This window comes from Camelus bactrianus, chromosome 10, assembly GCF_048773025.1.
Source record: "Camelus bactrianus isolate YW-2024 breed Bactrian camel chromosome 10, ASM4877302v1, whole genome shotgun sequence".
Taxonomy (NCBI): Eukaryota; Metazoa; Chordata; class Mammalia; order Artiodactyla; family Camelidae; genus Camelus; species Camelus bactrianus.
The window spans coordinates 40,235,349-40,254,053 of record NC_133548.1 but is presented as its reverse complement, the minus strand read 5'-3'; the positions used below and the strand labels follow the sequence as shown (position 1 = coordinate 40,254,053).

The 18,705-nt window shown below is 49.0% G+C and overlaps 1 protein-coding gene across 7 annotated transcripts in view; it reads left to right on the top strand.

Moving 5' to 3' along the window:
• MICAL2 (microtubule associated monooxygenase, calponin and LIM domain containing 2) overlaps window positions 1-18,705 on the top strand; it is a 213,615-nt gene that overhangs the window by 27,058 nt on the left and 167,852 nt on the right. The gene's annotated exons all lie outside the window — the stretch shown is intronic.

Genomic DNA, 18,705 nt, shown 5'->3' with positions numbered 1-18,705 from the left:
CTGGTGAAGCGCCTTTGTCTTTGCCTACAACCTCCAAGGCCGCACAGCCCTCCCAGGCTGTCAGAGAAGGGAGGGTGGCAGGAATTGAGACTTAGATATGTTTGGGGACATGAAAGACCTGTGTAACTCATGGTCTTTGGGGGGATGGAATCTTTCCCCCTCTGCCCCTAAGTAAGACCAGCAGTTTAGCTGTCCTGACTCCAGTCAGGAGTCAGACGCTGACATCAGTCCAGCTCTGATGCTGTTGCAGTCTCCTGCTGGCCCAGATCTGTGCCACAACAAGAATCTGGCCAGGCAGCTTCTGCAGGGAGTGACTTCAGAGCATGGCAGACCGTTTGTCCAAGAGTTGAAAATGTGATCACAGCATCTTCCTCTGCTTGGGTTCCATTCTAAGGACAGCAAACCTCTTCACATCTTTCTGTAGACTGAGCAGGTCCGTGGAGATTTAGGGTCTAGAAGGCTTGGTGCAGGTGAAAGTCAGTAATGACTTATTTGGCATAGTCACCCTCATGAACTATGTTAAGAGTCTTCCCACCGCTCTCTTGGCCCTGCTCTCTGTCCCCCTGCTCTGTCCTCTTACAATGCTGCCAGAGACCTTCCTCTGAGACACATCTGCCTGTCAGTCACTCTCCTGTTGGCCTTCAAGGCCCCCTCCAGTCAAACCTCAGTCTCACTTTCCAGACTTGTCTGCCTCTTCTCTACCCGGCTCCAGTCCCATAACTTCTGAAACGGATGTCCACAACCAGGACACGCCATTCCCTCTGAGACACTTCCCTCACCCTCCCAGCAAAGCTGGGTTCTCCTACTCCTCTCCACTCCTGTAGTGCTTTGTTCAGACCTCAGGTGCATCCCTGGCTGAGCTGAGTTTTGTTCTCTCGTCCCATCTCCCCAACCAGCTGTGGGAGACTTGAGGACAAGGACCTGTCCTCCAGCCTTCCCATTGGAGCCAGGCAGTGTCATCCCCTCAGCAGGACTGGACACGTGGCAGTGGGTGACCAGTGTCTGTTGACTCAAGGAGTTCAGGCCCTGAGGCTTCTCCAGAGCTTTATGGCTCATGAGGTCCTGCCTTCTGTCTTGTAGGGGCTGCATACCTTAGGAGGGGTAGTCAGATCATCATCATTTATTTTATAGACGTGGAGACTGAGGTCTGAGCAGCCAGACTGTAAGCTGTTAAGGACCAGGACCCGCATCTCTTGTGAACCAGGCTAGTCTGGTTTCTATCACCAAGTTTTATAATTAGAGAGAACCCAAGACGTCTTTTAAAGCAAACCTCTTATTACCTAAGAGAGAAACCGAGACCTGGCCTGAGGATACTTCCTTAAAGTTACATAACCAACTGCTGTCCAGTGGAGGACTGGCGTGCAGGCCCTGGACTTCTGGTCTAGCTTTCTTTTTTTTAAAAAAGTATTGAAATGTAGTTGATGTACAATATTGTGTAAGTTACAGGTGTACAATGTAGTGAATCACAGGTTTTAAAGTTTGCACTCCATTTATAGCTATTATAACGTACTGGCTACATTGACTGTGCCGTATGTAGTCTAGCGCTCTCTCCCTGGCTCCTCCCTCCTCCGCTGCCTCCCTTCTGTGTACAGCCTTCCGAGAACGTTTTGGGACCATCAGTCTACATTTACAGGAGGGTGAAGAACCTAAAGAATGCCCTGAGTTAGAGGAACGGGAGACATGAATAAAACTGGCTCTCCCTCCAAGAGCTTTTCTGGAGGTGTGAGACCGGGGCCAGAGCCCGGCGGAGGGAGGAAGGGGGTGGGGGGCGATGAGGGGAGAACATTAGTGTCCAACTTGGAGCAGGGTGGAGGGCCCAGAAGAGGGGCAGCTGGCAGGTATGGCTGGGGATTCAGAGGCTGGCCTGGTGGGCACCAAGGATCCATGGGAGCAAGGAGTCCATGTTGAGGTCCTAAGCAGTAGGATGAGAAGGGATTGGCTGGACAAAGGGGAAAGCCGCTCCAATAATTCTGGTCCTTAATGTCTGGTCAAAAAGGTCCTGATCAGCCAGCCTGCTGTGGCCTAAGAACCCCTCCCCCTTCCTGGAGAAGCACAGAAAGTAGAGCGTGTCTGCAGAGGAGGATCGGACCATGCACAGAGAATTCCATCATTGTCTGAAATGTGTGTGGGGAGGGAAGTGTGTGCATTTCTGGCCAGCTCACTCCTTTCGTTTTGTTTTATTTCTCATTGACCTCACTTCCAGTTGGTCTTTCCCCGCCTCCCAACCTTAGGGCTCTCCTGGAACATTCATTCGGTCCAGGCGTGATACAGGGCCAGGTAGGCCCTGGCTGCTCTTTCCAGTTTTACCCACCCCTTCTTGCAACTTCTGGGGCACCCAGACTGGGAGCCTGGGGCTGACTGGAGGCTCTGTCTCCACTGGCAGGTTGAAACATACACTTTGCCCAAATTACAGAGAATGTGAGGTTTGCCAAATGGGTACCTTGGGTTATTTTCCAAAACACGACCAGGTTATAAACTTCTGTAGGGAAGGTTTACACCTTAGGTTTACCTTATACTCTACATTCCATCAAGATCATTTCATCTTCATAATAAAGCAGGTGGATTTACTCCCATTTTACAGATGAGAAATTTGACTCAGACAGGTCAAATTTTAACCTGCCCACAGTTAATGTTGCTGCCTACGGGCTGAGCTGGGCCACAGCCCAGGCCTCCTGTTTATAAATTCCCTCATCTTTCTACTCTACTAAGCTCCAACCATATGCAAATGTCTGGAGGGCCAAGGCCATAAGAGGAATTCAATAAATATTTGTTGAATGAGTGAACTTTGGCTATTTTTTTCCTTTTTTTTTTTTTTTTTTTTTTGTCACTCTTAACCATAAATGGATCTTCTTTGGCAGCAAAAGGAACACTACCCTGTGAAGTATTTGAATTTCTTGCCACGATAAGGAACTGGTGCGTTCTCTTCTCACCCAGCCTCACCTCCGGGAACTGGGTCATGCACACTGAATAATTAATTCCTTGAGTCTTTGACTCTGAGCTTCCTTCTCCTGATGCTTAGATGATCTGACCAACATTGATCTTGAAAGGTCTTATTGTTTGTCATCATAAACCTTCAGATGATCCATTGAATTGCTCGCGGGGAATACTCTTGGCCTAATCAGGTCAGACTTCTAGTGGGTTAATTCTATTTCTTTCTGCCACTCTTCCCTGCTAATCTTGCTAGACTGAGGGAGAGGCATCACTGTGAGTTATCTTAGGTGTTTGGGGTTCTATAGGGAGAGGAAGGCCCACCTCTTCTCTCTCACTCTCCCTCCGAACCCCCCAAGATTTTGTGGCGAGGCCTGGAGAATGAACAGCAGACCGTGTCAGTTTGGGAAGGAGTGCGTGGGGTGGGGGAGGCGGTTATCGGAATATCTGCTGGGCCTGCTCTTTCCCTGAGTGACACTTGGGTCATGTTGCTTAGAGTCTGCAGAGGATCCAGCTGGCTTCATTAGAGCAACCTAATTAGATCTTGAGGTCAACGGAGTAGAGTGGAAAAAAAGGTGGGCTGAGGCCAAAAGACCCACAATCTAGTGCTAGTTGTTCACAGCTTAGCTGCATGGCCATGGGCCAGTTTCAGAACTGTACCTGCCCTCAGATTTCTTACTAAGGAAGTAAGGGAGGCTCAGAGGGTTGTGGCATCTTAAAGGAGCCTCCTGGACTCCTGTGGTTCCAGTGCCCACTCTGCCTGTCCTTGTGATCAGCACCATCTTCTCCAGGTCGGCCGCCTCCTCTGCTTGCTTCTGTAGGCACTTTTTCCTGGACTTTGTAGCTCTGCCACCTCTCTCCGCTTCACCCCGTGATACGCCAGAGTGCAGATAAGAACTGCCTGTTGCTGCCCCGTGTCCTGCCAAGCAGCCTAGAAAAAAGTCTAATGTTTTGAAAGTGCGTTGGTGACCTGAGGGTACAGGTCAGTATAGGAGGAGAGTGGGAAAAACCCGTGAGTGAGAAGACGCCAACCCAGATGGCTCGGGGTTGTTGGGATAGCCCAGATCTTGATGCCCTAAGGTGCCTGTGTTCTGTTCAGTTGTTTGACCAGAGGGCGGTAGATATGTTCTCAAAAATATGACTCCAAGTTTATCTTCTTCCCTGGCCAGGCTCTGTGGTCAGGGGTGACCAGACACTATGGAGCAGTAAAGGTCGTGATGTTGGTGGAAGGCTGCTCGAGAGAGCTAAGAGATGTCATAGGGCAGACAACTAACACACACAGGGGAAGGGCTGAGGAAGGTGGATCTTCTCTAAGACTGATGCTCTTTGGGCATTAAAGCTGGAAAGAACCTATAGATCATCTGATCTATTTCTCCAATTTTATGGGTAAGGGAACCAAGGCCCAGAGACATGGCTTAGCCAGACCCATAAAGCAAGCTCGTGGTGGAACCCAGATGGAAGCCAAGTCTCCTGACTCCCAGCCTTGGAATCAGAAACATGATTCAAAGTGACTTTTTCCCAGGTACTATGTTGTCTCTTCTTCTGGATTCAGCCACCACACTTTCCACTCCTCTCTTTGACCCTGAGCTTGATTGCCTAAGGTGTTAGCAGGGCCCCACTGCTCCCAGCTCCTTGTTTATCGAGGCCTAATAAAATCTGGGTGCAGCATCACGGCGAGGTGGAGGCTTCTCCTATGTGTGGGCAGTTTGACCTGTACTCAGGGACCAAACACTGTTGCATCAGCAGTATTCTGTTTTATGGTGTGGCTTGGGTGAAAAATTAATTCAAGACAGGAAATGAAGGATTGGATGGCCCAGCCTCAGCAATAGTGGACTCTCATGGGTTTATCATTCAGCTAGAAATCAGCTTTGTTGCTAAGCAGACATCGTTCTGAGACTCTCTAGCTAAGGGCACGGATCCGGGGCAGCCCACACTGTCCCCTGCTCCAAGAGAGGGCGCTTTGGGTTAGAGGCTGTCTGCCCCATTGCTGTGTTGATGGCATGTGAACCAGAATGAAAGCCATTCACTTTTTGACACCATTTGGCTCAGCACTTCCTACTGAGCTCAGGGAAATGAGCAGGCACTGGATTTACATATTCTGCCTCGTTTTCTCTTCACAGTGGCCCTCTGAGAGATGGGCATGGCTATTTGTTGTACTGGGGAGAAAACAGGCAGATACAGGTTAAATAACTTGCCCATGTCCCATGAGGGCCAGTGCTAAGATGCAGGGTGTCTGATTTTAAAGCCTTTTCTTGCTCTGCATTTCACGTGGCTTCTCTTTGCATGGAGAAGAGAGGGCTGGGGCTAAGTGGGCTGGGCATTGATTGAGGCATCAAGCATTTATGATGGGACTTCTGAGTGCCAGGCTTTGGGCTTAATTGTGGGGATGCAAAGGTGAGTAAGACCCAGTCCCTTTACTCCCAGGAGCTCACAGCCTGACCTGGTGGCAGGACAGGTGTGTACAGAATCACAGCTATAGTTCTAAGCATTGTCTAAATGAATCACACACCAAATGCTCTAGAAGCCCTGAGGAGAGAGTGTCACACAGAGAACATGGAACCAAGCAGGTGCTCTGGGACTGGGTATTGAGGGATGAATAGGAGATTGCCAGGCAGAGAAGGAGGCAAAGAGTTTTCCAAGTGTGGAGATATGAAAGGGCTTGATTAGGTACGTGAAAGTGAAGAGGAGTCATGGGCATGTTTTCTTCCCAGCTGATGGTAGAAGGGGTGGAATTTACAGTTGGGAGATAAGCTGAGGGAGGAGGAAGAGTTTGGAACCAGACCGTTAAGAGCTTTGTAAAGCGCTTGCTAACTATGTGAGAATTGTTGAAACATCAGTCTGAACCAGCAAGGATTCTCCAGCTATGAATTCTCCAGGCATCTGAAATACCTTTCCCTGCAGAAATGTGTGTGTGGCTCATTTTCAGACAGTGTGTGTTTATTTTCTAAATTTTGTGTCTCACACATCAGTGGAGGTGTTTATTGATGGGGCTAAGGCATCAGGGCGGGACAGACCATGCTGACAGTTCATATTTAAAATGTCTCAGAATTCTCTTGCCAAATAAGCTGATAGCAAACACCCTTGTGAGTTCATGTGCAGACTGTCTCTCCAGGGACTGTTTTGCATTCCAGACAAAGCCACACAATAATTCTGTAGGAGCTGGGGATGTTGGGTAAGAAGGCTACAAAATATATATGGCTGTTTTTAAGGACAAGATTTACAGCGCAAAAGTTATCGGAATGGATCATTTGCTATGAGGGTGGGCCAGAATCTTTCAAAAGCTCACCCCTTCAGAGTGGGAAGGGGAGTTGGGGAGAGAGCCCTCCAGGAACTCTGGCCTCTCCTCTCTAATGAACTCCTTGCTGAGGTCTGCCCAGGAAATCCATTCTGGAAATGGAACTTTGAGCCTGACTTACCCTTCAGGGAGACGAGGGGAGCAAAAACCCAGAGAGTGACCTTGGAGTCCAAGGCTTCTTGGTCTCGCATCACAGTCCATCTTTTGTGGCCCCTGGGTTTCATTTATTTATAAGGAAAGAGAAAATCCTTTCTGGGACAGTTGCTGTTTACTTTAGTGAATGTGTTTTTCAGAACATAACCCCAAAAGCTGAGAGAAGAGCCCAGCCTCTTCAATTCAGCCACCGCAAATGTATTACAGTGGGATGGCAGGAGACTGTCTCCCAAACCTTGATAGAAAATCCACCAGCTTGGTCACACCTTCTGTGTGGTCCTCTGTGGGGCTGCTGTCTGTTGGGGTGTGGGTCAGTGAGGGGCGTTTTGACCCACTGAATGGGGAGTGGTCAAGGCAGTCACTGGTCCTGGGATGCTTGTCCCAGCATCTCTGAGCCCACAGAAACGTGGCCTTTGAGTGTCACCTGGAGAGCCAGGCGTCCTTACCCTCAGAGCTCAGCGGCCTGCTCACACAGGCCCACACTGCCCTCAGTGTCAGCCTCACAGCCATTACCAACAGTGAAGTTCGGTCGGCCAAGCTAATAATCTGTTCAGAAGTGGGTTCAGCATTTGAGTGTATTTTAGGGACTGGTTCTGTCCCTGTCTTATCATAGAGGCCTTGCTGTATTTACTGTCTGAAACCTTCAATGGTTTTATAGAGCTTTTGTGAAAATAGTTCATGGAGACTTCAGTTCCTCTGCACAATAAGGAAGTGGCCCAAACTGTCTTTGTCCCTCCCTTCTGCTCAGATGTCTGGACCGCCCCCCTCGTAACAGCATATTTGACATGGGCTGAGCGTCCTTTGTGTGGGTCCTGGTGAAGTGAAGAGAGCATTGCTCAGTGCTGTCTCACCCTGTCAGTCTCTGGCCTACTCACTCCCTGGAGGCTGCATCTGAAAACTGTTAAGCTGTGTTCATTTTGCACATTGCCTGGCACAAGGTGACTGGTGTCTATGGGATGAATATAGGAATGAGTAAATTACCAGCAAGTAAACCCTCCCATTTTCTAGCAGAAGCAAAAGGGAGTGAAGGGCTCTCAGGCAGAGTTGCCTGGGTGTTGTCCACGATCCAGCATCCACTCCAGGGAAGATCTCTTTGGTCCTGGGCATGAAGGGAATTAGAATTCCCATCTCCTGGCTGGGCCTGGAGGAAGGGCCGAAAGATCTTTGATCCATACCCCAAAATTCCCCCTCTCAAGACTATGAGCCCTGTTTTCAGGGCTTAAAACAAACATACACACAAACAAAGAACAATACCAGCAACAAAGCATGGGAACGCCAGCCCCAGCGGAAGCAGGGGAGAGCCCACCCCGCTGGCCACCCCAGCTTGCCCAGCCCACCCCTGCTTGGCTGAATGTCCCATCCTTGGACACGTCTCCCAGCAGCCTCCAGATGTGTGTCCTGGTTTTGTCAGGCTGCTTCTCTGCAGCACAGGGTTTTTCACGTTTAAATCACAGATCCTGGCTTCCCAAGTGTGTTGACATGTCAGTAGGTTTTGAACAGCCCATTAGGCTTTTCTGACTCAGGCGGGGCTCACCCGCCCATGCAGGTGCACACACCTGCTCCTAAAGGCTGAATGCAGTTTACAGGCCCTTGTGTGGAGACTGGGGAAATGGGCGTGGCCAGCTGAACTGCCAGCTGGGTGAGCACCTTAATGGAAGAAACAGGCAAGCATCTCTCCTTCCCCTGCCCTGGGCACACCTGCACAGAGGCCAGCTGACTGCCCAGATCCAGGGAGGTATTATTTACATTGCTAATAACATTAATGACAATGTAAACAACAAAGCATATGTAATTGCGTCTCAGGAAATCAATCCTGAAGTTAAAGGCCTATAATTCAAATGAAAAATTTTGGCAGTCTTATAAGTGAACTCGAAAGGGGGTACAATGTAAGCTGTTCCATTCCTCCTGAAATAAATTCTTACCACTAAATGTTCATTCATTCAGCAAACATGTACTACCTACTAGGAGCAGACACCACACTGGCACCAAAATTACAAAGATAAAAATCAGTTGACAATTCGTTAATGGGTGAATTAGTCCAAAAGGGACATAATACAAAAAGTTGAATTATTGGAATCTAAAATATTGATTGAATGCCATCTGCATAATTGGAACTGAGCTGAGTACTGTGGGAAATAGAACAGAAACAAAAGACACTGACCTTTTCCTTAAGAAGTTTATACACTAATTGTCCAGACAAGATTAGTGCACAAAACTATGTTGGGTTCAAGGCTAAATGAGCTGCTTAATGGCTGGCTCTGTGCCCCATAAGACCCTTGTGTTATAACTGTCTCCCCACTAGATGGGAATTTCCCAGATACTGGGGAGACAGATTTAGTTCCCCTGGTATCCAGAGTGCCTAGCAAGGCCCTGTACAGGGTAGGTTCTCAGTAAATGGCATGAGTGGAATTGAATGAGTTAGTGATTCTGGAACCTGGCTGGGCTGCAGAATTCCCTGAGGACTTAAAAACAGTTTTCCCCTTGGATCTTAGATTCTGTTTGGGAGAGGGCCCAGGAAGCTGTATTTTTGGATACTTCCTAGTGAATCTTTTGGTGTAGAATCAGGTTTAGTGACCTTTGGCATAGACTCTGGGAGTTTGAAGAAGGCATGGGAAAGAAAGGTCAGTGCTGGTTGGGGAAGTTTTTATGCCTAAAAACTCCAGCTCATCCCTTAAGGTCCAGCTCTGGTGCCACTTCTTCTGTGAACTTCCCTCCAGGCTGTCAGTCCTTCCATCTCCCATCTCTGTGTCCACATGTCTTGGTACCCACCTCTTACCAATAATTGTTATTTAAAATTGATTCTCTGAGTAGACTGTGATGATAGCACATAGTAGGTTTTCAGTTAGTACTATGGGTCCTGACATAGCTTCAGAGGATGGGTAAGATTTGAGCAGGGGTGGGAGGAGGAAGGCAGAGGCTGGACATGGAGCATTCAAGGGGCCAGTCTGATGTGGCTACAGGGGAGCCCTGATGCCTTTGGGAACTGAGCCTAACCAGGAAGAGGAGGCTGCCTGAAGGAGGCTGATGAACCCATCAGGGGAGTTTGGGCTTATACAGTGGGGTGCTGGGAGCCCTGAGGGCTTTAGGAAGAGGGTGGGCTGGTGCCGGCCAGCAAGGTGGGAAGAGGAAGATGGGAAGTGGAGACTAGTTAGGAGGCTCCTGTGGTAATTCTGGTGGTGGTTAGAGATACAGGGCTGTCACAGTTCAAGTCACCACATAGCCTAAATTTTGTGGTTGCTCTTGATTGGATTCTACCGACAAGCAGCGGTTACTGAGCATCTACCATTGCCAGAGGCACAGGTGCCAGGCCCTGGATGCGCACCCCCTAGCATCAGAGAGCTTGCAGCCCGGGGAGGCAGGCAGACCTGCAGGTAGTTCAATGTGCTGGTCTGTGTGTGCCCATCACTGGCACCTCCACGAGTACAGTGTGGGAAAAGGGGTGTGGCGAGGCCAAGGTAAGACTTCAAAGTACAGTGCAGCCAAAGAAACTCTCTAGTTGGCGTCACTGAGCTTCATCCTCATGGAACCCAGTGCGGCCAGGACTGTTATTATCTCCATTTTATGGACAAAGAGACTGAGGTTCAAAGAGGTTAGGTAACTCACTCAGGCTCACACACCTCGTAGGTGGTGGCTCAGGTTTGTAACACGTCTGCCTGACTCCAGAGTCCACACTGGGACCTCTGACACTCTGTTGCCTCTGATGTTTCAGCCCTAAAGCTGACTGGGTTTTCACCAAGTAAACAGCATCTCGACAGGCTTTCTACATGGAGGGACCAGCATAAGCAAAGGCACAGGGAGGGAAGCCAGGAAGAGTTGGCTTTGTCAGGGAACTGCAGAGGGCTCAGTAAGTCTAGAGTCTTGGGGAAGGGGTGAGGGGCAGGCTGGAGAGCAGGCAAGGGGCAAATCATGAAGGTGGTTTTTGTTTTGCTCTGCTAAGATGTTTGGATCTCGTCCTGAAGATGGTCAGGGAGCTGCTGAAGGATTTGAAATAGAACAAAACCTGACCAGGTGTGCACTTCTGGTGGAAATATCTCTCTGGCAGCAGCTGGAGAGAAAGGCTGGTGTATTGGAGGGAGGACACAGGAAAGGCATTTAGGAGGAGAATTCGAGAGTTGATGTGAGAGCAGGGAGGATGGACGGGAGGCAGTGGTTAAGGCTATTGAGGACCTAGTGCTTGGTGACTGGCTGGCTCCTCCAGATGAGGGAAAGAGGGCAGAGAAGGTGACTCCAAGGGTTTGGCGTGTCTGGCCATAGATGGTGCTGGTCACTGAGGTTAGGGAGGCAGGGGACGTGAGGGCAGGAGGTAAACTGCCTACACATGAGGTCTCTGTAAGAGAGTTGGGGAAAGCATGTAATTGGCAGTTGAATACAGGCCTGGAATGGAATGCAGCAGGGAGGTTCAAGACAGGGGGATAAGCCTGATGGGTCATCGGGACATAGATATTGGTTGAACTATGGGAGAGTTGAGGTCCTTGAGAATGAGACGAGGGTGAAGATCAGAACCTTGGAAAATTTCAGGGGAATTCAGAGAGAGGTATTTGCACGGACTGAAAATAGGAAAGACCATGAGAAAGATAAGCTCTGATAAGTGACAGCTGGTTTTAGCAACAGAGTTGGTGGTGACCTTGGGCATAGTGCCTGGGGTGGGCTAGGTGTGTGGGTGGGAACAAGACTGTGGTGGATTGGAGACTGAGTGGAGGTTGGAGGTGAAGAAGTGGACATTGCCAGGCTGGACTCTTCTATTGGGCATCTAGACTGTGGAGGAAAGGAGGGAGGGTACCATTTTATTTTGTCCACTAAGAACAAATATAATTCTAACTGTGGTTGCATTTGTGCACATTTTTGAGACTGACTTCACAATGATAAATTCACACATCAGAAAAAGAAAAACTTTCGTTGGGCAATGAAGTCTTCTTTTTTAGCTTGAAAAACGCAGTCACTTGGCACAATTCTTCAGAATTGGGGGGGGTGCTTTGGAAGGCAGACTTCATGAGACATGACTGGGCTGTGAGCCTCTGGGGCAGGGACTGCTCTGCAGTCATCCTGGGCTCCTGGGTACAGTGTGTGTGTGAGACTTCATAGATGCTCATTAAATGTCAACGATTATTATGTTCTCAGGGATTGAACCCTCATTCATTCATTTAGCACATACTGTACAGAGAGAGCCTTGTGCTAGGAACTGGGAATAGGGAAGTAAAAAATTAATTTCAGCATGGAAGAACTTACTATAACTGAGATGAGGGCAGGATACCCTGGGAAGGAGCCAACCCATTTTGGAAAGGGGTCAGGGTTAGGGAGGTGGAGAGTGTCTAGAAAGGAGCCTGGAAGGAAGACTGGGAGTTAGTGGAGGGAGGATTTGTTCACATGCACGTGCTTTTCCTAAGAACAGTAACTATGGTATATGTGTGAGGCTTACTGTTTCTGCAAGTGGGGAAGCTTCTTTGCCTTGCAACAGGGGTCTCCCAGCATCAAAAGGATTCATACCCAGTGTCTCTGAAATTGATGTTAGTCAATGAAAAATATGCCAAGCTCCGACTTTGAGGGGCAGAAGTCTCATCTAATTACACGGCCAGTGTTTCCCCTCATTTGAGCCTGATGCCATGTCCAACAGCCCTGGGCTGATCGGGACCTGCCCTCAGGGAGCTTTTAGGAAATCTGTGCACTGCAGGGAAGAATGCTCCCTGCTTTCAAGGAACTGCAGTCTGCTGGCTGCACTGTACAGGCACCGTCAGAATACAGGAGTGTTCTCCCCAGGCAGTGGATGGTAGGCCCTGGGAGCTAAGACCAGGGAGCCTATACCTAACCTTCCCTGCCATGTTGAAGCAGTTTTTACAGGTGCCAGGTAGGGGAGGAACAGCCTTGGTGGGGTTGCCTGGAGAAAGCAGAACAAGAAATGTAAATTTGGAATTTGTCAGGGTGGAGCTTCTAAGGCTTCCTGGAGTCAAATGAGATTTGGAAGGAAGACTGAGAGAAGCCTAGATGACTTACAGAAAAAAAATAAGAAATTAGGCCATTGAGCCAAATAAAAAAAACAGCAAGATTCTTTCACTATTTATTTTGCTTATTACATTTTAATTCGACAGCATTTTAGAAAATTAGCTTCATTGTTAATTAGGCCACAAACTCTATAGCCTGGCCTTGGATAGCTCCCACTATATAGGATGGGGATAGTTGTGTTTTGAATGTATTTATTTATTTTTTATTGTGAAAAAATATACATGACAAAATTTACCAATTTAACCATTTTTAAATGTTAGAATTCAGTGGCATTCAGTACATTTCACGTTGTTGTGCAACCATCACCACCATCCATCTCCAGAACTTTTTCATCACCCCAAAATGAAACTCTGTCCCCATTAAACATGTCCTCCCTCAGCTCCAGGTAACCAGCCTTCTACTATTTGTCTCTATGAATTTGCTTATTCTAAGTACCTCCCACCATTGGTTGTGAGATAGGCGGGCCTCCTAGAAACTGAAGTTTAGAATTCGCGGTCCTGCCTGGCACCCACTGTGTGATGAAAGTGGTCCGGGGTGTGTAAAGAATAGGCTGCTGAGTTTTTGTTGGTAACATGTGCTTGGTGTGTGTGCTGAGATGTATATTATTTTGGGAACTCCTGCCCTTTAACCAGGTACGCAGAATTCTTTCTTGTGGGGTTGACTGGCAAGGGGACTGGGGCACAGCTGAGTTTGGATCAGAAGCTCTTCTGGTCTTCCCCATTCCCCGGCACAGCTCTCTGGAAAGGGAACTGCCTCACTGGACTTGAAGGTCCCTGGTCCAGAGAGCAGAGGTATGGGAGGAATGCAGCCTTTGGGGGGCATCTTGTCCCTCACCTGTTGGAATGTAAGCCATTAAATTAGCAGCATCAAGGCTTCTTACAGAATGGCCCTTTCTTTTCTGGAGAAAAAAGGCACTGCTGGTGTGGCTGGAGCGGTGCAGGCTGAGGAAGAGAGGAAACACGAGACCAAGCTAGTCTCGTCAGGGCGGGAAGACTCCACGCTTGGAGTGCGTACATAGGAGGGAGTTATAAAATCATGTGCGCTTCCAGTAGAAAATCTGGGAAATATAGAAAAGTATTAAGCTACAAATAAATCATCTGAAATAGGACACACACACAAACACACGACCACTGTTCACGTTTGGCTTGTTTCCTTTCTCTTCTAGGTATTAGTCTAAGGAATAGGGGTCATACTGAGTACCTGAATTTGTAGCCTGCTCTTTTCACTCTGATTTAGGGCAGAAGCCTTTTCCAAGGATTAAATGTCCTGATAAATATTATTTTAAAAGGACTGCCTAATACTTTATTGTTTGGTTGTACCATGACTTTTGAAGCCACACCCTGTAGTTGACATCTGTATGCTCTCGGAGCCTGAAAGAACTTCAGAGACAACAGAGTATAACCCACTTAGTTTACACAGTGGCTTCAGAAAAGGCAGGGGATATTATTTCCACCTACATGGCTCATATTAGTCTGTGGCTAAGAGTGTGGGTTTTGAAGTGAGATGAAACTGGGCTCATTTCACAGCATGGCTGCTCAATAACCTTGGCATAGGGAAGGGGTTACCAGCCTCCTGTGAATCTGCCTCCTCGTCTGTCAGACAAGGATGGTTAAGTGAGACCATGGATGTAAAGGGTCTGGGACAGGGGCTGCTACCCTGTGAGCAGCTGAACAGTGCGGTTAGTGCTTTTCTGATGAGGCTCAGTTTCCTCGTGCCCAGGCCAGAGTTCTGACACACTCAAAGGCTTTACTTCTCCTAGAAGGTTCTTAGAGGTGGGCTTAGCAGTACAGAGATGAGGGCCACTGGCCAGAAATCATTATGGAAAAAATTTTAAATTTGTATGTGTTTGTGTCTGTACATGCAAACACTCATGCATGTGTATATATACACACACACACGCATATATGCAGCACATATACACCCAGGCATATATACATACATTTATATACATACACACATATACATGCCTACATGAACATAAACACATACACATAGCAACCACATGTGGCAAATTTATACTTGCATTACAGAAAAGTGAGATGAGCAAGTTCTGGAATTGCTCCTCCCACCCCAAAGTCCTTGCTTATTACAGAGTAGGAACAGAAAGAGAAGGAATCACTGTACCCCATAGACTTGTTGTGAGGACTTCTCAGGGTAACGTAGGTGAACGAGCCGAGCCTGCAGTGGGCATCTGATGACGTTGGCCTCCTTCCTGGCACTGTGACTGGTCAGCATACAGGTCTCTGACTCATGGGGTGAGGGTGGGGGGAGGGCAACCTCAGGTCGTCCTGGGATCTGTTACTGTGAGTGATTCCACAAGAAAATGGATGGAGGTAAGGATGTGGGAATGTGTGAGGTCATTTCAAGCCAGGGCAGTGGAGTCAACTTGCTATTGAAATAGAGTGAGAAGAGAGCTGGGGATGGAAGGGCAAGACCACAGGACCTTGGACTCTCCAAGGAGGAGCCACATGGAAGGCCCGGGACTGCAGTGGACTTCGAGCCTCTTTCCTGAGCTTCATGCCTTGGGGCATCAGAGGCAAAGGGCAGTGTCCAGGCCCTGCTGTGGGCCGGGAACTTGGTTGGGCTTTCACAGCACGGCTCTTGAATGAGTTTTTGTTAGCCTTTCCAGGGAGGGCTCCGGATGGTGTGTGGAAGAAGGCTGCGTGTATGGGTTCAGCCTGCATGGAAGGGACTTTGACTTCCTGTGGGTGATCTCAAGGCCTAAAATCTGGAGCTGGGAGAACCCTTTGGAGAGATAGCATTGATCTCCCTGGAGAATGACTAACAGGAGTCATCTCATGGAGGCTCTGTTCCAGTCAGTGGAGGCAGGGATGGGACAGGCTGCCCTAGGAGGTGGTGCGTGCTCCACTCTGGAAGGTGACCGAGGGGATGCTGGGGACCCCAGGCTGGAAGGAGATTACAGGGAGGACAAGGGGGCCCTTCCAGCCCCGTCCCAACCCTGGGAGTTGCTCCTTTAGGTTCAGTTGGGTACCACGTGCCAACCTGATGGAAAGCCAGGCCTTCCTGGGCCAGGTAAGAAGATGATGTCTGCACACATCACCTGAGAACTAGGTGTTCTGCCCGTGCTGGGCTCTGCATTTCCCACTGCCTTGGACCTGGCTGGCTCCTGCCACAACTCAGGTGTTGGATCCAAATAGCCACGACTGAGATTCTTCTGTGTGCAAGGTGCAGAGCTATGGGGTTTAGCCTTTCCAACACCCTGTGAGTGCATAAGGGTGAAGACCCCCATCTCACTGCCAAGGAAACTGAGTCCTGCCCCATGGTCCCTTGGGGAGGTAAGCCTGAGAGATGGTAAGTTTGAACGGGGGGCTTGGCAGTGGAAATGGTGAGAGGGTTTGGTTTGTTGATTGTGTTTATCTTGAAACACGTCCTGTCTGTGAGCCTTGAGGGTGGGGTTGAGGGCTGTGCTTTCCTCAGGCAGCTTGGAGGGAAGGTTCTGCCCAGAGTCCTTCCCAGCCCTCCTTAAGTTTTTATAGAACTCCGTCTTTTATCCACTGCCCTGTCACACTGTTTGATGCCATTTAGCAGGTGACAAGGCCCAGGGAAGGCAAAGGTGTGGGAGTCCCAAATGTGAGGGCATCAGAAACTCTTGGGTCAGGAGGCTCACCTGTCATTTTGAGAGCTACTCAGGACTCTGCATGAACCTTGAACTTGTCTCCCAGATGTCATAGGCCGAGTCCATTACCAAAGCTGACAATCTGAGGCCCTGAGTTAATTTGTAGCAGCCAGAGGCAGGGAAAGGGAATTGCTTTGTGACTCATAAAGTCCCATAGGCAGAACCACAAATAAGGGACTCCAGTTGGCAAAAACCACATTGCTTCAAGGCTATTCTTGGAAATGAAAGCATCACATCTTGTTTCTTCCCAGAAAATGCAGAAACCTTTCATATTTCTGGGTAGTTGGTTTTATTTATATTTCATATCAAACTCTAAAAAGGGAACAGCCGGGTGATGGTTGACAAGGAAGACTAACAAGAGCTGTTACCCAGGATCCTCTGGTTTAACTAACCTTTGACCTTCTTTTGGGGAAAGAGAGGGGTATCTAGCAAAATATTACATTCCAGTTCCTGGAAGCCCAGACTCAGACTCATGGCGTCCTTCTCAGTCAGCCTTTCTAGTTCATTCACAAAACTACCTTGTACCACAGATGTTTTCAGTTTATTACCCAGACTTCCTCGAATGAGGTTCCTCACGTTATATATGGGGAGCTTAAACTCAGAAGTTGAGCAAGTTGTCCACGGCTACACAGCTAGGAAGTGGTTTTGAACATAGATCTTCCAAATTGAAAGCCCACGGCCTCTAATTTTAAAGCATACATAATTCCTTGACCTGGGAAGCTAGTTCCAGTGGTCATCAATTGTGTTCCTTTTTCTCTTCCTTTTGGTCTAATGATGCTTGAGCCATTTGATGAATAGTAGTGAGTGCTGATTATCACGTAGTCTCCATGTGCTAAATACATCACACACGTGACTGAATATATTCCTTTCCAACCTAGGAAGTGAGTACTTGTATCCCCAATTAACAGATGAGAAAACAGACTGAGATAGACTAGATAACGTGCCTAGCATCACACAGCCAGCAAGGCCTTGAGACCAGATTCACACCCGAGTTGGCCAGGCTCTAAATATTCGAATGCTCTTCTGTGAGGAAACCTAACTCAGCGTGGGTGTTAGAGTCATCTCTAAGGTCTTCGGCTTAAATTGGAAAGCAGTTTTAAAGGTTGAAACTAGACCCCTTAGGTGCAGGGAGGCAGGGCTGAGCCTGGTACGGGCTGCTGGGGCACGGGCCCAGTCAGAGCTTATCTTCTCCTGTCCGGCCATCTCCCTCCACCTCCCCTCCTCTCACTCCAGATAAGAGCTAGCTCCTGGATCTCCCACGCCCACCCAGTGCCCTCAGCACCACTTTGGCTCTTTTCCCTGGAGTCCTAAAATTAAGTTGTTCATTTTTCATTTGGAGGAGGATGGGAGGCAGCTGGGGTTGAGAGGAGACAGGTTCTTCTGGTTTGTAAATTATTCTCTGAGAGTCAGGTCTGGCTTGATACCCCTGAACAGTTCACCATTTTATACAGGGAGGAGTTGGTGACTTAAAGAATTGATTTATGAAACTCTTTTTCAAACTGGTGCATTCCCCAGATTCAGATCCGCCCCAGGTGATGGCTTCAGCATGCATTTCCACGTCTGCTCAGTGCTTCGTAGGGCCAGGCTCTGCCATCACTTGTGTGTCTTTCCTTCCACAGCAACTCTGCAAGGTGCGGACTATTGTCCGTCCCTTACAAAAGGAGAAACTTGAGACTAGGGCTTCCGTGGCCTGTGTGAGGCCACACGGGCAGGGAGGCGTCAAGCTGAGCTCTGGACGCAGGCTTCAAGAGCCGTCAGCGCCTGTGGCTTTCTCTGCACTACCTGCCCATCCCTGGAAAGGCCTGCAGGGTGCCAGTGGGACTCAAGTAGCTTTGTAGTCATCCATCAGCCCCTGCATCCCTTGCTCAATCCCAGGCACAGAAATGGTTCCAAAGCTAGATAAAGGTTGAGGATGTTAATACACCCTGAAAAGCAAACTCCTCTTGTTCTATGTTTATGCTCCCTGGGTGGTGAGCCCCACACATGGGGAACATGGAGACACAGTAGGAGGCAGTGTTTACGTGAGCGATGCCAAAGTGAGCACTGCAGACGTTAAAGGCGCCAAGAGAGCATGTGTGAGCGAATCCGTGTCTTATCAGTGCCAGGCAAGGCACAGAGCCAGCTCTGAACCTGTTGAGTTGAGGGACCAGTGCAGCCAGGTAAGTTCTCATGGAGGATGGAGGCCTGGCCGCAGTGTGGAGCTTGGCTGGGCCTGGACCAGGGAACGTGCTATTTCTCCTTCAACTGAGCCAGGCCCACTGGAAGCTCTTGGGGAAAGACGGATGGGAGGGAGGGTCCTATACTGTAGGCCGTGCCACCTCATCCCTCGGTTTCTGGGCGTCTGGTGTCTGGACAGCTTGTCTGCCCCGAGCATGCCGCCCCTCACAGGTGGTGCCCAGGCAGCGGCTGTATAAGATACACGTGTGTGCTTTTCTCTTTCCCTGCCCTCCCAGCTTCTTTCCTCATTGCTGCCTCCTTCCCCAGTCTATCTCTGCCCACTTGTCTTCCCAAAGCTTTGTCTCACCCTGCTGCTCTGTCTCCTGCTCCCCACGGCCCACTAGAGAAGCCAGACCCCCTCTGCAGTCTGCCCTGGATGCCCCACCACACCTTGTCACGAGTCCTAAACTCCTGACACCTTGACCTTGCTGTCCTTTTGCAGCTCTACTGGCTCTTTCCAGACTTATACCTTCATATG